General features: G+C 47.7%; 1 protein-coding gene and 1 pseudogene across 1 annotated transcript in view; both read right to left on the reverse strand.

Moving 5' to 3' along the window:
• The window catches only part of IL17RD (interleukin 17 receptor D), a 347,672-nt gene that overhangs the window by 248,030 nt on the left and 83,196 nt on the right, over window positions 1–16,446 (reverse strand). The window lies entirely within an intron of this gene.
• Window positions 1–16,446, reverse strand: part of LOC138566091 (isocitrate dehydrogenase [NADP], mitochondrial-like) — a 28,816-nt pseudogene that overhangs the window by 1,676 nt on the left and 10,694 nt on the right.

A 16,446-nucleotide genomic window follows, 5' to 3' on the forward strand; every position in this document is an offset into this window, starting at 1 on the left:
GATTTTGTGCACTACTTTTGATAATTAAAGAAACTTTTAAACTCAGCTAATGGTCGTGAGTGCTTGGACAAAGCTTTGGTTAAAGTTGTAGGCAACATGCATTGTTTATCCTGCATTTTTTCCTGACATTCTTTTGAATTTGTAGAGCCTAGCACGCTCTAGCCCTACAGCACCAGCTCAATGAGGCAGAGCGCAGTTTTGAGGCCAATTCCCGTTTTTTCAAGAACATATGGGATACATTACTCACCGTAACTGTATTTCTGATGCTTGTATCTGCTTAGATTCACATGCTGTGCATAGGCCGACATCTAGTGGAAGCTGCGAAACTCGAAAATGGGCGTCGACACAGGGCGTGCCAGTAATACTATCCCTAGTGTGACGTCCACTGTACCCAAGATCCCTCACGCGTCTAGGATCCTCAGATTGTATTTTTTCTGACATGAGGTAGCATGAGAAGTAGCGTGAGTACAGATAATCCAAGCAGATAGACAAAGGTAAGACTACAAGCAATCATGCGCCTTCTCTCGGAGGGGAGGAAGGGTGGGTCACATGTGAATCTAAGCAGATACAAGCATCAGAAATACGATTACGGTGAGTAATGTATCCCTTCTGAGGCTTGTGGAATCTGCTTAGATCACATGCTGTGCATAGATTAGCGAGCAGTACCAGAAGAAGGCGGTGGGATGTGAGAAGGGTCATGAGCAAATAAGTGTCTTAGAACCGCTTGTCCCACTTGTGTATCTGCCTTGGAATGGGTGTCAATGCAGTAATGCTGAGTAAAAGTGTGAATAGAGCTCCAAGTAGCTGCTTTGCAAATGGTGTCAAGGGGTACATTTGCAATGAAAGCCAGAGTGGCCCAAATGCCTCTAGTAGAGTGGGCCCTTGGCGTAAAAGGCAGAGTCTTTTCAGAGAGTGAGTAACACAGATGGATACAGTTAATAATCCACTTCGAGATGGCACCTTTAGAGACGCGATCCCCCTCTCTGCCTGTAGCTACGAAGACAAACAGTTGATCTGTTTTCCTTAGCGGTCTGGTTTTATTTACATAGTAGAGGTCCGCCCTACGCACATCTAGGGTGTGTAGTTTCACCTCAGCCGAGCTTTGCGGGTTCTGGAAGAAAGCCGGAAGCTCGATGGACTGGTTTACATGGAATTTTGATATAAATTTAGGCGAGAAGGGTGTGTGCGTAAAACCAGTTTGTCTTTATGGATAGTAAATAAGGGATCCTGCACTGAGAGCCTGAATTTCACTGACCCTTCTTATAGAAATAATAGCTACTAAGAAGGCCGTTTTATAAGTCAGGTGTTTGAGACTGCTTCTATGCATGGGTTCGAAAGGAGGGCCCATGAGCTTGGCTAGCACCACATTAAGGTCCCACCCTGGTGGTGGGTTTGAAATAGGAGGGTGAAGTCTCTTTACTCCTTCCATGAAGGCTTTAACTACTGGTACTTTCCACCACAAAACCTTGCTATGGGAAGTGGTGTAAGCCGAGAGGGCTGCCAGGTGTACTTTCAGTGAGTTAAAAACCAATCCTGCATCTAGCAGGTGGAGCATGTATGTAACGATAGTGGAAGGAGTGCAATCAACTGGGTTGATTTGTCTACTCTGGCACCAGATAATGAACCTCTTCCACTTGTCAAAGTAACAGTGCCTTGTGTTTGGTTTCCTAGATTTCCTAGATTCCTTTAGGATGTCCATACACCTATGTAGTAAATTGAGGTGTCCAAACTCTATGACCTCAGGAGCCATGCTGCCAGGTTCATTGAGTTGGGTTGCTGGTGCACTATTTGACCTTGGTGTTGGGACAGTAGGTTGTACCAGGCTGATAGTTTGATGGGCTCGTACACCGCCATCCTGCGTAGGTGTGGGAACCACGGTTGTCTTGCCCACATGGGAGCAACTAGGACAAGCGTCATCGACTCCCTGTTCATCTTGTTCACCACCTTCCTGATGAGGAGTTGGTGGAAAAGCGTACGCAAAAATCCCTGACCAGTTCATCCACAGGGCGTTCCCCTGGGAGTCTGGTTGGGGGAACCTGGATGCAAATCCTGGGCATTGTCTGTTTTCGCTTGTGGCGAATAAGTCTATAGTGGGGAAACCCCACTGAGAGAAGAGATCTTCTACAACCTCTCTGTGAAGAACCCATTCGTGTTCCTCTGGGAGGGAGTCTCTGCTCAGAGCATCCGCTAGGGAATTGAGCTCCCCTGGAACATGTTGAGATGACAGGAAGATGTTCCGTCTGAGTGCCCATATCCAGATTTTCTGGGCAAGCTTGGACAGATTTGGCGAGCGAGTCCCTCCTTGCTTGTTCAGGTAGAACATGGCTGTAGTGCTGCCCGTCCGGATTTGCAGTGACAGGTTTAGTAGGTGGGGCTCGAACGTCTGAAGCGCTCTGAATACTGCCAGAAGCTCTAGCAGGTTGATGTGGTTCTTGGCCACTGAGTGAGACCAGAGACCCCGAGCTGTGTGGTGGAGATGGTGAGCTCCCCACCCAGTCAGACATGCATCTGTAGTGAGTACTGCCTGTACTTCGGAATCGTAAAAGGGTTTCCCCTGTGCAAGATTTTCTCTTGTCCACCATTGAAGGCTTTGTACCAGTGTTGGCGAAACGACCACTAGATCGTCCCACTGACCACTTGCCTGAGACCACTGTTTCGCCAACCATTCCTGCATGGGACGCAGGCACGCGTGGGGGACCAGGTAAATGCATGACGCCATCATGCCCAGTAAACGCATTGCTTTGCGTACCGTTATTTGTTGACCTGACTGATCATGCGGAATTTGCAGTAGTATATTCCGAATTCTTTCTTCTGAAGGAAAGGTCAACCCCTCCTGGGTATCCAGGATTGCTCCTAGGAATTGTTTTGAGGTGCTTGGCACCAGGCTTGACTTCTTCTCGTTGATTGAGAAGCTTAACTCGTGGAGGAGGTCGATAGTCCTTTGAATGTTTGTCCTGCAAATTCCTGGGGTTTCCCCCGTTAAGAGCCAGTCGTCCAGATAAGGGTACACTGGGATTGCCTCCCTGTGTAGGTGTGCAGCCGCCACCGCCAGTACCTTGGTGAATACCCTTGGTGCTGAAGCTATCCCAAAGGGCAGTACCTTCAGTTGGTAGTGCCGACTGTCCACCTTGAAGCACAAGTACTTTCTGTGCGCTGGGAACATGGAAATATGAAAATAAGCATCTTTCATATCCAAGGTTGCCATGTAATCCCCTTTTTTAGGAGGGGGATTACCTCTTGTAGCGTGGTCATACGAAATTTTTGGGGCTTGACATACTTGTTGGCAGGCCGTAAGTCCAATACTGGGCGCATTGTCTTTGGCACAAGAAAGTAAGTTGAATAAATACCCTTGTTTACCTGGTGTCCCAGGACGAGTTCTATCGCGTCCTTTTGTAGAAGAATGGCGATCTCCTCGAGGAGAATCTTCTGATGTTCTAAGGAGTGTACTCTTTGTCGTGGAGGATGGTTCCGGGGACGCTGCAGTAGCTCTATACAATATCCCGTGGATACTGTTGACAGCACCCATCTGTCTGATGTGATCCCTTCCCAAGCCTGGGTGAAGTCTGAAATGCGTCCCCCTACTGGGGTTGCGAGAGAAGGGACCTTGAACTGAGCGTCACTGCTTTGGTGGAGGCATGCTGCCTCCCTTGCTGGGGCTGCCTCTGCCTTTACCACGACCTCTCCGATTACCTCTGCCGTAACCCTGGGAAGACTGTTGGTTGTTGTTCCACTGTGTACCCTGCCCCTGGGAATAGTTAGATCCTCTCTGGGAATTTTGGCTGCGTGGGCGACGAAAATTACTATTCCCTCTCTGGTTAGGGGGTTTATTGGTTAACTGGCCAAGGGATTTGAGTGTCTCGTATTCGTCCTTGGCATTTTTCAGTGCGTCTTCGACTGCCTTACCAAACAGATCGGCTTCCACCGGTTTGTCTAACAATGATGCCCGAGTTTCTGCCTTAAAACCAGACTGCCGTAACCACGCATGTCTCTTGATAACAGTACCTTCTGCTATCAATCTGCCTGCCCTTTAACGGTTCAGGAGCAGAGGCTATGAGAGCCGCAACTTCTTCCCACTGATGGCAGTTGTAGCTGACCAACAGGGTGGTGGAGTTAGCAATCCTTGCTTGATAGGCGGACGTTGAGGCTACCTTCCTGCCGAAACCGTATAGTTTTTTGCTCTCCTTGTCGGGAGGAGCTTCTGACGAAGACAAGGGTGTCCCAGCCCTCTTACGAGTGTTGGTGACAACTAGGGAGTCTGGCTTCAGATGTCCTCTTATATAGAGAGGGTCAGACTGAGCTGCCCTGAAAAGTTTTTCAACCCTGGGATTGACTGCTCTGGTTAGGTTTGGGTTCACCAGGGACGGATCTATTCTCCGCTGAATGGATTTAAGGATAGGGATGGTCTGGGCAACAGGCCTCCTTTCTCCCACTAACTCTTCTGCGAAGTCCCTTTCCTCCTATACACTATGGGTGTCAATGTGGAAATGTTCTGCTGCGCGAGCGAGAACCTCATTTAGGAGGGGTTGGTTATCGACCGGGGAGTCGGTAACCGGGGCTTCGTTCTCTACCGGGGAATCTACTCTGTATGTTTCCGGGTCATCCTCTTCTTCCTCCTGGTCCTCATCATCCCCATAGTAGCCCGTCCCGGTTTGCTCTTCTATCAACCCAAATTCTTGGTCTTCACAAAAGGAAGCCTCTCCTTGATACCGTGAGTATGGTCTTGCGTAAGGTTGTACCTCGAAAGGGTTCGGACCTCATTGGAGTTTCAAACCGGGCCTTTTTACTCGGGGGGGGGGATAGGATCAGTAGAGCCTGAGGGTGTGGCTCCTTGTGGATCATACGAGAGGAAATGTTCTGGATTCTTATCATAAAAATCAGCCAAAGAAGAAATTCTTGACATAACCCTATCTATGTCTTCACTGGACCATTTTTTGGAACTGGGAATGACTCTCTCAGCAAGTCTATGGGATTTATCTTGAGTAGCTTTGCTGGTTGTGGACCTATCAGCAGACCTGGGCTTGTCTGTCTGTTTAGGGGGGGTGGAGTGTTTCACAGGTGTGGAAGAATATGTACAGGTAGTTTCTTCTGCTGTTTTCCCCCCTCCCCGTGTGTAGAAAAATGTTTTCCCTGTCCCTTAGTGGCTCCGGAGTTTTTCGACGCCTGGCGTCGAGGATCGGGAGAGGTGTCCCTGTCCTTCGAGCGTGGGGCCTCGCTGGCTTTAATTGCAGGCTCCGACTCCTGGAGCGCGGCCTGGGGGTGTAAGTCGTCTTCGTCTTCCGACGATCGAACTTCTGTTAGCCTAGGGAGCGAGGCACTCTTGGCAAGAGTGGATGATTGCCTGGAGTCATGCGGCGATCCTGATCGAGAGCGCCCAGAGGACCCCGAATCGGACCGTTCTGTCTGTGCCTCTTTCCGAGAACTTGACGTCGTCGAGTCTCGGTTGGACTAAGTGTGTTTAGTGTGTGTAGTATGTGAAGCGCTTGTGTCGCCGGGGGTCTTCCCCATAGCCGCCCTGCCGGACGACCTTCCGAGGTCGGGGACCTGCGCTCAGCTGTCTTTTGACACTGTAATGCCCTTGCCGTCCGAAAGTACGGCGTCGCTGCCATCGCTGAAGGCGCCCTCCGCTGCCATGGCCACCTGCCTGGCGTGGTGGGCCCAACGCTTCGTCGAACGGTCCTTAAGTGTCTTAGGTTTAAACCTACTACATGCTCTGCAGTTCGCTTCGGGGTGGTCTCTCAGCAAGCAGAGATTGCACGTGGCGTGCCTGTCGACCCAAGGGTATTTGCGATTGCACTTGGGGCAGAATTGAAAAGGGGTACCCTCCATACGCACCTTGAGGCAGCGGGCTGTTAAGTGTAGGAAATGTGTAAGGTGTACCTATATACCAAGAGTGTAGAGTATGTACCACCCCCCACTCTCCCTACTTGCAGGGCCGAGGCCAGCGGCCTACCAGGCCCGGGCCGAGGCCAGCGGCCTTCCGAGGCCCAAATCCGTCGTGCAGCAGCCGACGGTCGATTTCTTCTCCAGCCGACGTCGAGTGTCGAAGTTCGACGTTGGGGTGGGAAAGGATGTCAATAGAATATTATTTTAAATTTTAGCAAAAGTATGGCGAAGGCCAGGGGACTCCGCAAAATGCTTCCGACCAGTATGGCGGAAAAAAACAATCTGAGGATCCTAGACGCGCGAGGGATCTTGGGTACAGTGGACGTCACACTAGGGATAGTATTACTGGCACGCCCTGTGTCGACGCCCATTTTCGAGTTTCGAAAAACAAACTAATACTCTGCAGCTTCCACTAGATGTCAGCCTATGCACAGCATGTGATCGAAGCAGATTCCACAAGCCTCAGAAATATATATATATATATATATATATGAAAAAAAAAAGCCTGAGCATTTATTTCTTTTTTTTCCTTCGCGCAATAAACACTTTTCCGGGAAAGGGTAGTGCAGAACTAAACTACTGCCTCTTTCCCACATTTGAAAGGTTTCTGCAATCTGCTAATGCACAATATTCAACCGCGTACAACCACAAACGCAACTCCCCACAGAGAAAAATATGGCCCCAGAAGAGGTACCGAGGCCAATAGGTAACTAGGAGGGCGTTTTGCTTCGAGTAACCTAGAAACATGTACTGCTCTAGACGGGCATAGCACCCGCAGGACCCACTGAACGTGGAAGTCGCGGAAAATATTTGTAATTTTCACTTTGTGCTATTTATCAGTGTACAATTCCTCAGGATGCTGTTAAACTAGAAACACTCCAAGATTTACAAACGCTGTAGTCCTGGGCGCAGACTCAAACGGAGACACGAAACCCAAATACTGTGCCTTAAAAATTACTTCAATGAAGAAAATCGGCCACAGGTGGAAAAGGGGTGGGTGGGCGGGGGTGTAACAGAAAGCAAAGCGGGAAATTGGGAAATATTCAGTAGCTTCGAGGAAGGTAGCGTTACGTGCCACTTACCCATGCGGGGTTTTTTTTATAAACACAGGAAGATCTTTCAAAGGCACCATTTATGTCCTCTGTGCCTTCTGGTCCCACAGGCTCAGACACGTTGACCAATCACGTGTAAAAGGCATGCGTTTGTTCCTTTTGTTATCCATAGTGCTCAGTTCCGCATTAAAAATATGTGAATAGTTGTATTAAATTTCTGTGCAAATAGGATGCTCAGCTAAGCTGTAATTAAGGCAATTAGCCGCCTACCATGACCCCAGTGCCCGTTCCCTCCAGAGTGCAGCAACTTGACGAGAAGACTGTAAAACATCCGGACTAAAAGGGGGCGGGAGACTTGTAAAACCAGCAGGAGGGAGGCCAATCGCTATTGTACACATGGAATGGGTGCATTTATACATAAGTGAACAACACATTCTTCATCACCGAGGAGAGAGCTGGGAAATCCTAAGGACGGACGTGCCCAAAGAGGCCGAAACTTGTCTGGCGTTGCTTCGGGTCTTGTGCAAAAGGGCTGCAACCCAACAGTTTGGACTGCACAGCCGCTTTTGGGCTGGGACCCAGCTCGATTTTCACAGAGTATTTCTGTAACGGCACGGCAGGCTCAAACAATGGCCTGGAGGGTTTCCCTGAGCAATGCATTTAAAAGCTTACAGCCACCAAACTTTAGTTTTGCATACATCGTAACTTGGGACATGAGTACCCGGTGGCATAAAGGAAAACAGGTCACTACCAGATAGCAGTAATCGGCATAGAAAGAAAGTGCTGAGGACATTCAGAGTTCCTTTAAAACCAGTAATGGTGACAAACTATTAACCTCATCCCGCCCAACGTCGTCACTTCCGCATCGCTCACAATGACTAAAACAAATCTGCAAAGCCTGCAAGCTCTGCTCATCATATTTAGCGACCCCATGATTAAGGTTAACAATTGCAGCATAGTTCCACAAATGCATATGTAAATTAGACACTGTCCCGCTCTCCTTGAATGCGCTACATTGTGAAAGTAGTGTGGAGGAGCGTGGGCGCTCCTTCCAGTCATGTTTACCCTTCAATTCTGTGCACGCGCTGGGTCAAGTTGAATCGACTGAATTCCTCCTACACAGATCAGCGGGTGCCACTGCACTCGGCCTATGCACCAGTCCAGGCAGAAAGGGTTGTAACCTTACTCCGATTCATGGACTTTTAAATGGAACCATTAAGTGATTCCAACTGCGTTCCCGAGGGTTCTCCACTTCTCCTTCACGTGGCTCCGATCAACACCTTGGTCTCATCGAGCGTGGACTATTGCAGAAAAGGAGGGTCGTAGGCTTGGGCACATGTTCCCGTGGTGCCGCTTTCCCTCTGCCGGTCATCTCCTAGGTGTGCTGGAGCGGGGACCCCCCTCATACTTCTCCCTTGTTGAAGGAAAGTTTGCCTCATCGGTCACAGTTTACAGCAAGCATCTGTAATCCTCGGCTCTTCAGATGACGTGGACCCTCAGCCCTAGCTAGCATAGGCCATGATAAGGGGTCATGGTAGTTGAAATATAAAACATCTGAACATCAGAGATTGCAGGTTCAGGGATTACATGAAAGGCACGTGATGGTCTCTCCCCTGCAGTCTGATCAGCACACCAATGTTGCTTAGGTATTTGTGCGGCCCATGCACAATTTCCTAGGACTACACCAAATAACACGGGGGGGGGGGGGGGTTGGAGCAATAGATGAACAACCCAATTAATTGACACTAAACTGGCAAGAACTCCCATGTTCATTCCTTCTCAAAAAATGTTTTTATGCAGACACATAATGTAATGTTTTATTATTGGCCTCCTCGATCCTGAAGTTTTTCAAAGTTCTACGCGTGGCTACCACCTGCCTTTTTCCAATCATTTGTTTACCACAGACCCAGCATGCACCGGTAGTAAACAGTCATTTCCAAATTCCCCGAGTAAGGCCCAATCACTGCAACTTTTTTCCTTACCATCTGCTACGTTTGCTTCAGTCCGCATCTTGCCCCCTCCTACCAATTGTCTGCCAAGGATACGGCTAAAACGCCGCTAGCAAACCACTACCCACGAGTGCCTGGCAGAAATTAGTGGATTGTACGTGCAGACCTGTGCACTTTGTGGACGATGTGGCACCATTCTGTAACTGAAGGGATGTCCTCTGCACCAACAATGTTGACATCTTGAGGGCACACCTCTGGTGAAGCACTCACCCATGTACTCATTCTCCCATGTACTCCCTCTCACAACTAGACTACACGCTCTACTCAGTAACTATTCCCATGCACATGATCTACCAAAATAGCTATCCAGTCCCTCAGTTTTCCCCTCACCAATATGCCTATTTACTCACCCGGACACACTCACCCATTCACATACTCAAACTTTCCCTCACTCATCATAGTCAATGAATGCCTGCACTGGGCTCAACCAGTACACTAGAACATACTGCCTAGAGTGAGTAGGAGTGAATGCTGCACACATTTAGCACAGCTCCCTGTAACTACTGACCTAAGTTGAGCATCATTCCATAACCTCAAACATTCTTCATAACTCACATCTGGGAATATTGGCCACAAGCCAATCTCAAAAATTTAAATATTGTGAAGTTAATATACTGCATTTGTCTGCTCTGAAAAGGAAGCCTGCAATCAGTTTTGGAATGGGCGGTTTATCATCTAATGGAGTACGGCATTCCAAAAACCATAACTGTGCGGCAATGTCATTCCTGATCATAGCATAGCTTCATGATGATAGCTACAACATACGCACCCGGCACAACCTCCGGACATCCTTGATATTAGACATGAAGGTAAAGTAGCAGGCCTATGCTGCAGTCTACCTGTGACACAATCTTCTGTACCAACATAAAAGATTGACTTGTTTGTTAAATCATTTTTCTAAATAGAGCACAGAATGTATCGATCTATCAGATATTTGTGTAGTGCAACTGTCACCAGTGGCATCATGGTGCTAAACGAGAATGCAAAAAAGAAAAAAGGCAAGATCAGCAAAACAAATAAGTTGGCCCTCAAGAAAAAAGGGATCAAATTCCAGAGTTTAGGGCCAGCAATAGAGAACACCTGGCCTCCAGGACGGCAAGCCGGTGGCAGGGAACATCAAGGAGCAACATGGTAGAAGCACAGTACTCGAGAAAGGCAAAGTGGAGAACTCTTTCTGGAAGGGAGAGAAGACTTTGCTTGTAAAAAGCTCGATGTTTTAAGCACAATACTTTAAACTGAACTTTTGCCGCCACAAGAAGCCAATGGAGTTTCCTACAAGACAGAGGTAGGCTAACCATAGGAGTTCCCGATGACCAGGCAAACTGCAGTAATCTGTAGGACTTTAAGCCTATTAAGGCGAAAAGATGGTTGAACAAGTAATGTAGCGTCACAATAATCCAGACTGCCATTAAAAGTAGCCACTATGACAGGGGCATGGTAACTTGAAGGAATGTAGCGAAGTACCCGTTTAGGTTGTTTCAGCTTGAAAAAGCCAGTGCTACAGATGGCACTAATCTGGGACTCAAGTGAAAGAGAAGATGTTAATTTGACACCAGGATTTATTTACAACCTGTGCAGGAAAAGGAATGGTACCTAATGAAAGTGGCCAGAAATCAGAGGTCCAAAGTGGCTCTGCATGAGAGTACGGACCCACTAACACCTCTGTTTCATCGCCATTCAATTTATAGCCATCCACTCACAAAACACCCAAGACTAGTGACGTGCATGCTCGCTCAAAGTCCAGCCTAAAAAGAATCTGGATGCCATCAGCGTAGCAGTAGAAACAGAAGCCATGGGAGTGGATGAGCTTAGCCAAAGGTTGAATGTAAATATTAAAAAGCCAGGTGAAAGTACAGAACCTTGAGGAACTCAAGAAGTAAGGGAAACTGGGGAGGGTCTATATGGAGAAAGGAAAACCGATTGAGAGCAAGCAGAAAGAAAAGCAGCAAAGCGGTTAAAAACTGTACCAGCAATGCCGGACCACTGCATCCTGAACAGGAGGGTGGCATGGTCTATAGTGTTGAATGCAGCAGAAAGAATAAAATGAGTCCAGCCGCCCCACTCAGATCACGGATCATGATAAAGCCGTTAATTACTGATACCAGGACTGATTCTGTTCGGGTTAGGGGCAAGACACAGACTGCTTAACCCCTGTACCAGGCAGGTAGGTAGGTAAGCCATGTCTAACAAGAGACACGCAACAAAAACGCACCAGGAAAATGACCTGGGATGTGCTTCCCTACAAAAGTCTCCCCTACCCTTTTTGCAGGAGGAAATGCAGAAAGACTACATTACGCAGGAACACCTGGGCCAATAACTACACAAGTTGGGTGTGGCTGCCCACCAACATGCATGCAGAGGACCGTAAGATTGGGGCTTGCACTCGAGATGCCTACCAGAGAAGACGTGTTCCCAGCAAGCTCCAGTACAGTTAGTCTACGCGAGGGGCCACGCACCACCAGAGAGAAACATCAGCCCCTTGTTACAGAAAGATTGCTGCAGTGCTCCATTGTTACTGGGGAAGCAAGGGGGGCGGCGGTGGGGGTCGCGAAGGGGGCCTCACCCCACCGGATCATCCAGCCCCTGCCACTGAGAGAGCCAAGTGAAGATGCGCATTAGCACACAACCAGAGTCACGCATGCCATCACCCTGCGTGCATTGCCCAATGACAGGCACCACCAAAGAGACCCCCCACAGGGATCACTAACCGCATTTGCATGCTACTAACTACTGAGGGTCTTGTGGGGCCACGTTAGCTGAAATCCAGCATATGTGCATGTTTGTTTGGAAGCACATGTGAACCTTGTATAAGAAGGCACCTGTGATGAGCCACGTGCGGCATAAACCTTGGGGCACTAACAGTTGCACCTTTCTTGCAGCAACCAGACTCTCAAGAGCACTAAAGGGACAACATGGGCACGATACACTCCAAGACGAGCAAGCCAAGTGCCCTACTGATATATGAAAACACTGTAAACTGTACATATTTAAGCTAATGTGTATGTCTGTAAGCATATGGTATGTTTGTAAGCAATACAGTGTATGGTAGTTAGGGGTGTAACGGTATAACGGTATACCATTTACAGATACCGTGAACAGCTTAATTCAACTATAATAACCGTCAAGTTGTTTATACTGGTATACCATTTAGGGCCTGCAGCTATTAAGTGAGCTTTTCAATCTGATTCGGAAAGGCTGCAGTAAGCAAGTGCTGCACAGTCTGGATTTTGCACTGTGGGATGTTGCAGCGTCTGCCAAGGGGGCCTTGTTTGGCAGACAAGAGCATAGTGAAAGTGAGGCCACATTACTAAATGCAGCTTTGATGCTGTGACTGCGCTTTCTCTGTGATCAGTAGAGTCGGGTTAAAGATGAGCCGATTTGTAGTTTTCGCACCAATTTGAAAGCTGTGGAAATACACATCCCAGAATTCAATGGGGGAGGGGATCAACTGGATGCCCTACTGATGCATGTCCACAAAAAACGTTAGGCCCATTGTTCATACAGTCTACAGAACTATCAGTGATTTGTGCTAGTATATAAACTGACCCCCTCCCCCCATGCCCACTGCCCTGCCTGTAGATTTGCAAACTGGCACTAGAGTTGTCGCTTCGCTTGATCCTTCACCTGCCTTCTCCATATGGCACTGGACTCAAGCAGGCAGGACAGATTCTACATTCAATCTTAAGTATCCAGAGCAATGGGGGTGAGATATTTGTCAGGTCTATCCTCGATTTGTGACACCATCCATGAAAACATTCCATTGTCTCAACTCACATGACAAGGGTCCTAATGCGCTCAGACATGGGGAAAATGGCATCGATGGGACTGTGGTGAGGGGGTGTTCTAGGCCATATTTGTGCCAATATGTATTTTAACTGCCATTTTTAGAAAGTTTGTGCCACTATCTTCAAGAAGGTAAATGAACATGTATTGAAAGAAATCAACAGCGCCCACTGAACGCGGTCCTGTTAGGATCACATGGTCAGTGGTGACTCCAACATCAGACCTTTATAATACAGCAGGTAGATGGTAAACAAGCTATAGTGAGTTGATAAATATGCAACTTTTCAGTGAGTGTGTGTTGGCTATGATATTTTGACAAAAACAATGACATGGGCTTTCATACCTCACATGAGTGACTTTTCTCCCTCCAATTGGATAAAGTGTTATCAAAACAAACTTTTATGACTGATCACAGCGAGGGGTCATGATGCCCATTCCATGTGTTACCAAAATAATGCAATGCAGGTCGAGGCCGATTTTCAAAGCGATGACCTGTGACTGAGCAGCAAGCTCATTGCTCAAAATGTGCATTTTGAACAATTCCACTAGTCACTCTTTCATTCAAGGCGATCAACAAGTGAGCGCCATGAAAGACCAGATCTGCAGCCATGTTAGATTCCTGGAGGATCAGCTAAAAATGTACTGAGACAAGTTTGAAAAATGCTGACAATTTCTGACCTGAAATATTTGTTAGGCTTAGTTAACTCCACCTGCTATACCGCGATAACCACGATATACCGTCATTTGGCAAGAGGTTTATCATACCGCCATAAAACCAATACCGTGACACCCCTAATGCTAGTGTGTATGCCAGTATGCATGTGTGAGTTCTAAAACCAGCACTCACCTGGAGAGTGCACTAAGCTGCAATACCTTTCCTAATATCCCCCTTTGCATCACATTCTCTTCCTTAACCCTCTTACCGGTTACCCCAATACCCATTCCCTATCCAACCATCATGATCCCAACCCTCCTCCTCTGCTGGGGTTGCAGAGCCCTGTGTTGCTGTTAATCAAAGTTCCCAAAACCGTAGCGGGCGGTGGAACGGTTAAAAGTACTACTCCTGCGCAAGGACGCCCTAGAGCCCAGTCAGATTTAGTGCCGATGAGAAGGTGGAAACCCGCCTGAAAAGGATCTAAGACGCCTGTGTGCAAATGGCAGCATCCATATGTCTGTGCTGCCCAGCTGTGGAATCGGCTTCCTCTTCCACTGCGCCAAGTTCAGGACCACCTCTCCTTCCGTTGTCAATTCAAGGCTCTGCTCTTCCCCCTGATTAATGCTGTGCTCTCTGCCTTTTTTCCATCCTGTCACTCGGTCTAGCGACTTGATTCCCTCGCTGGTGAATGTTGCCCTCTATGTGCTCTCACAGAATACCTGAAAGCTTCTCATCACATCTCCCCTGGAAACAACCCAGGCAGCACTTGCCTGTGCCAGGGGGGATGGCCCTGGAATAGGTGGAGCAACAGCCTTATATAAGCCTGTGGAGCGAGGACTCTGGGTCTCTTTTTTGCCTGCTGGCCAAGTGTTCTGACTGAGTAGTAGTCCTTCCTACCTTCCTTCCTTCAATCCTCCTCCTACTCCTCCCCCTCTCTAGTTCTTCCTAGTTCTTCCTCCACAGAAAAGGGGACAGTCACGATTTCAGAATGAGCAGGTAACACAATCTCTGACATTACTATTTTCTCAAGAAAAAAAAGCAGGTAGCTTTTTCACATAGGCTCTGGGAGGCCGGTACAGAAGGAAGGAAAATCCAGACCTGTTCCTGCCTCAACATTTCCACCCCATTTCCCTTCTCCCTTTCTTGATGACGTTTTTTTGAGGCAGTAGTTAAGTCAGCAGCTGTGGAAGTGGGAGGCAGGCCAAAATGGGGGAAGCCGCGAGGGAGACCCCAGACAGGGCCACAGTTTTGGATCAGGGAGTCAACAGACCCGGTAGGGGTGTGTTGTGTATGCAGACGGACTGGGTTCCCCCCCCCCCTGGCAATAACAGGCAGGCTGCACTGAAAAGTGGGAACACAATGAAGGCACCAAAGTCTTTATAGAAATTGGGAACAGATTTATTACGGGAAGAGGATTTATTACTCATTGGCAGCAGGACAAATTAGACACACGACACCGGTGAAGGCCTACACTGGGATGCGGGCACAAGGATGGGCATTGATGACAGCATACTAGTTGGGCACACGTCAAGTCCCTTCTAGTTTGAAATAAATGCTTAATAGTATTTTCTGCAACAGATAATTACTTTGCATAAGAGCACTTGGAACTCTAATAGCTCTGGTATGCTGCCCGTTTCTCTTTCAAGATAGCCTTCTGTATAGTCCAATATTCTTGACGCCATTTACGTGCAGCTTGATGCAGTTGTAAATGCATAGCTTTAAGTTCTGGTGTGTACCAAGAAGCTGAAGGGCGCAATGATTTACACATTCGTTTGAAAGGAGCAAATGTATCGGCTGCATTAGTGAAGGCGATGGTGAGATTTGCCAAAGGTGAAGGAGAATCAACTGAAAGGGCAACAAAATTAGAATTAATAATATGTGCCAGGGCGTAGTTCCAACGTCTTTTCAGTTCAAGAATGTTTTAGGAGACCGAGACAGGAAGCATTATTTGAAACGGAATCAGAAAATAATCAGTCCAAGTTCAAAGACAAGACAGTGCTTGAACTAGTGAAGGCAAAGCAAATATCGGATCAAGCGTGTGACCTCGGTTGTGGGTGGGATCCACCCAATGTTGATGCAGGGAAACCCCTGCATACAGGAGCAGAAAGAAGTCCCAATAGGGTCATCCAAGACTTCAAGCCAGATGTTGAAATTGCCATCCACAACCAGGTTTTGATAGGATAACGCTAAATCAGTGATAAACGAGGCAAGGGATATTTAAAGGTGTAGGGCTATAGACCACCAACATGTGAACAGTAAAAGAGGACGAAACAGAAATGCAGGCAAATCAAAATTCAATTTGTACATCACAATTGGTAGCAGAGAGCAGGACACATTGTTACTATAGATCAGGGCAACGCCACCTTTGGGAGAAGCAGCATCTCTATCCACTTTTAAGATAGAGAAGCCATCAGGCAACACTTGAACCAAGTCAAGGGACAAGGTTGTCAGCCAAATTTCGGTCATAAAGACTAAATCAGGGTTATGTTCGGAAAGAGGGTCACATATGAGCCACCAAAGAGCAATTATTTAAGTAGTAAAGGGCGCTATGCAAGAGTTTCAATCACACAAGATGAAGTGATTACAGGCAACCTTGATAGACAGACTAGACGGAAACCCAGTATCAGGTGGTACCAACTTCAGTAAAGATTGTCGAGTATAGCAATTTGGATGGGGGCGGGCCTAGAGCCCAGATGAGTGCAGCAGGGCTAGGCTTGGGTGTGACTACAGCGCACACCCACTGCGCTCATGCGTCGCAATCTACACATGAAGTATTATTGTGCATCACGCTAGTCCAATCCCTGGATGGCGATGGAAGACAGACTGCCGTTCCAGCACTGCAAAGCAGTTCAATGAAGGAGAAACAAGCTCCTCTGACAGAGTGCATAGAGATACGCCTGCGAGTCAAATTCCATGGGAGCGGCCACCCTGCTCATTAAGCAGAGCATGGAGCATTCCGCAAGAAGGCCATTTAAAAGCAGCAAGGTAGTTCGAAAACAGCAATTCAAAGGATTACATAGGAAGATAAAAAATAAAGCTGCTGTGCATAATAAACACTAGCACT

Source organism: Ambystoma mexicanum, chromosome 2p (assembly GCF_040938575.1).
Source record: "Ambystoma mexicanum isolate Mex_15411 chromosome 2p, UKY_AmexF1_1, whole genome shotgun sequence".
NCBI lineage: Eukaryota > Metazoa > Chordata > Amphibia > Caudata > Ambystomatidae > Ambystoma > Ambystoma mexicanum.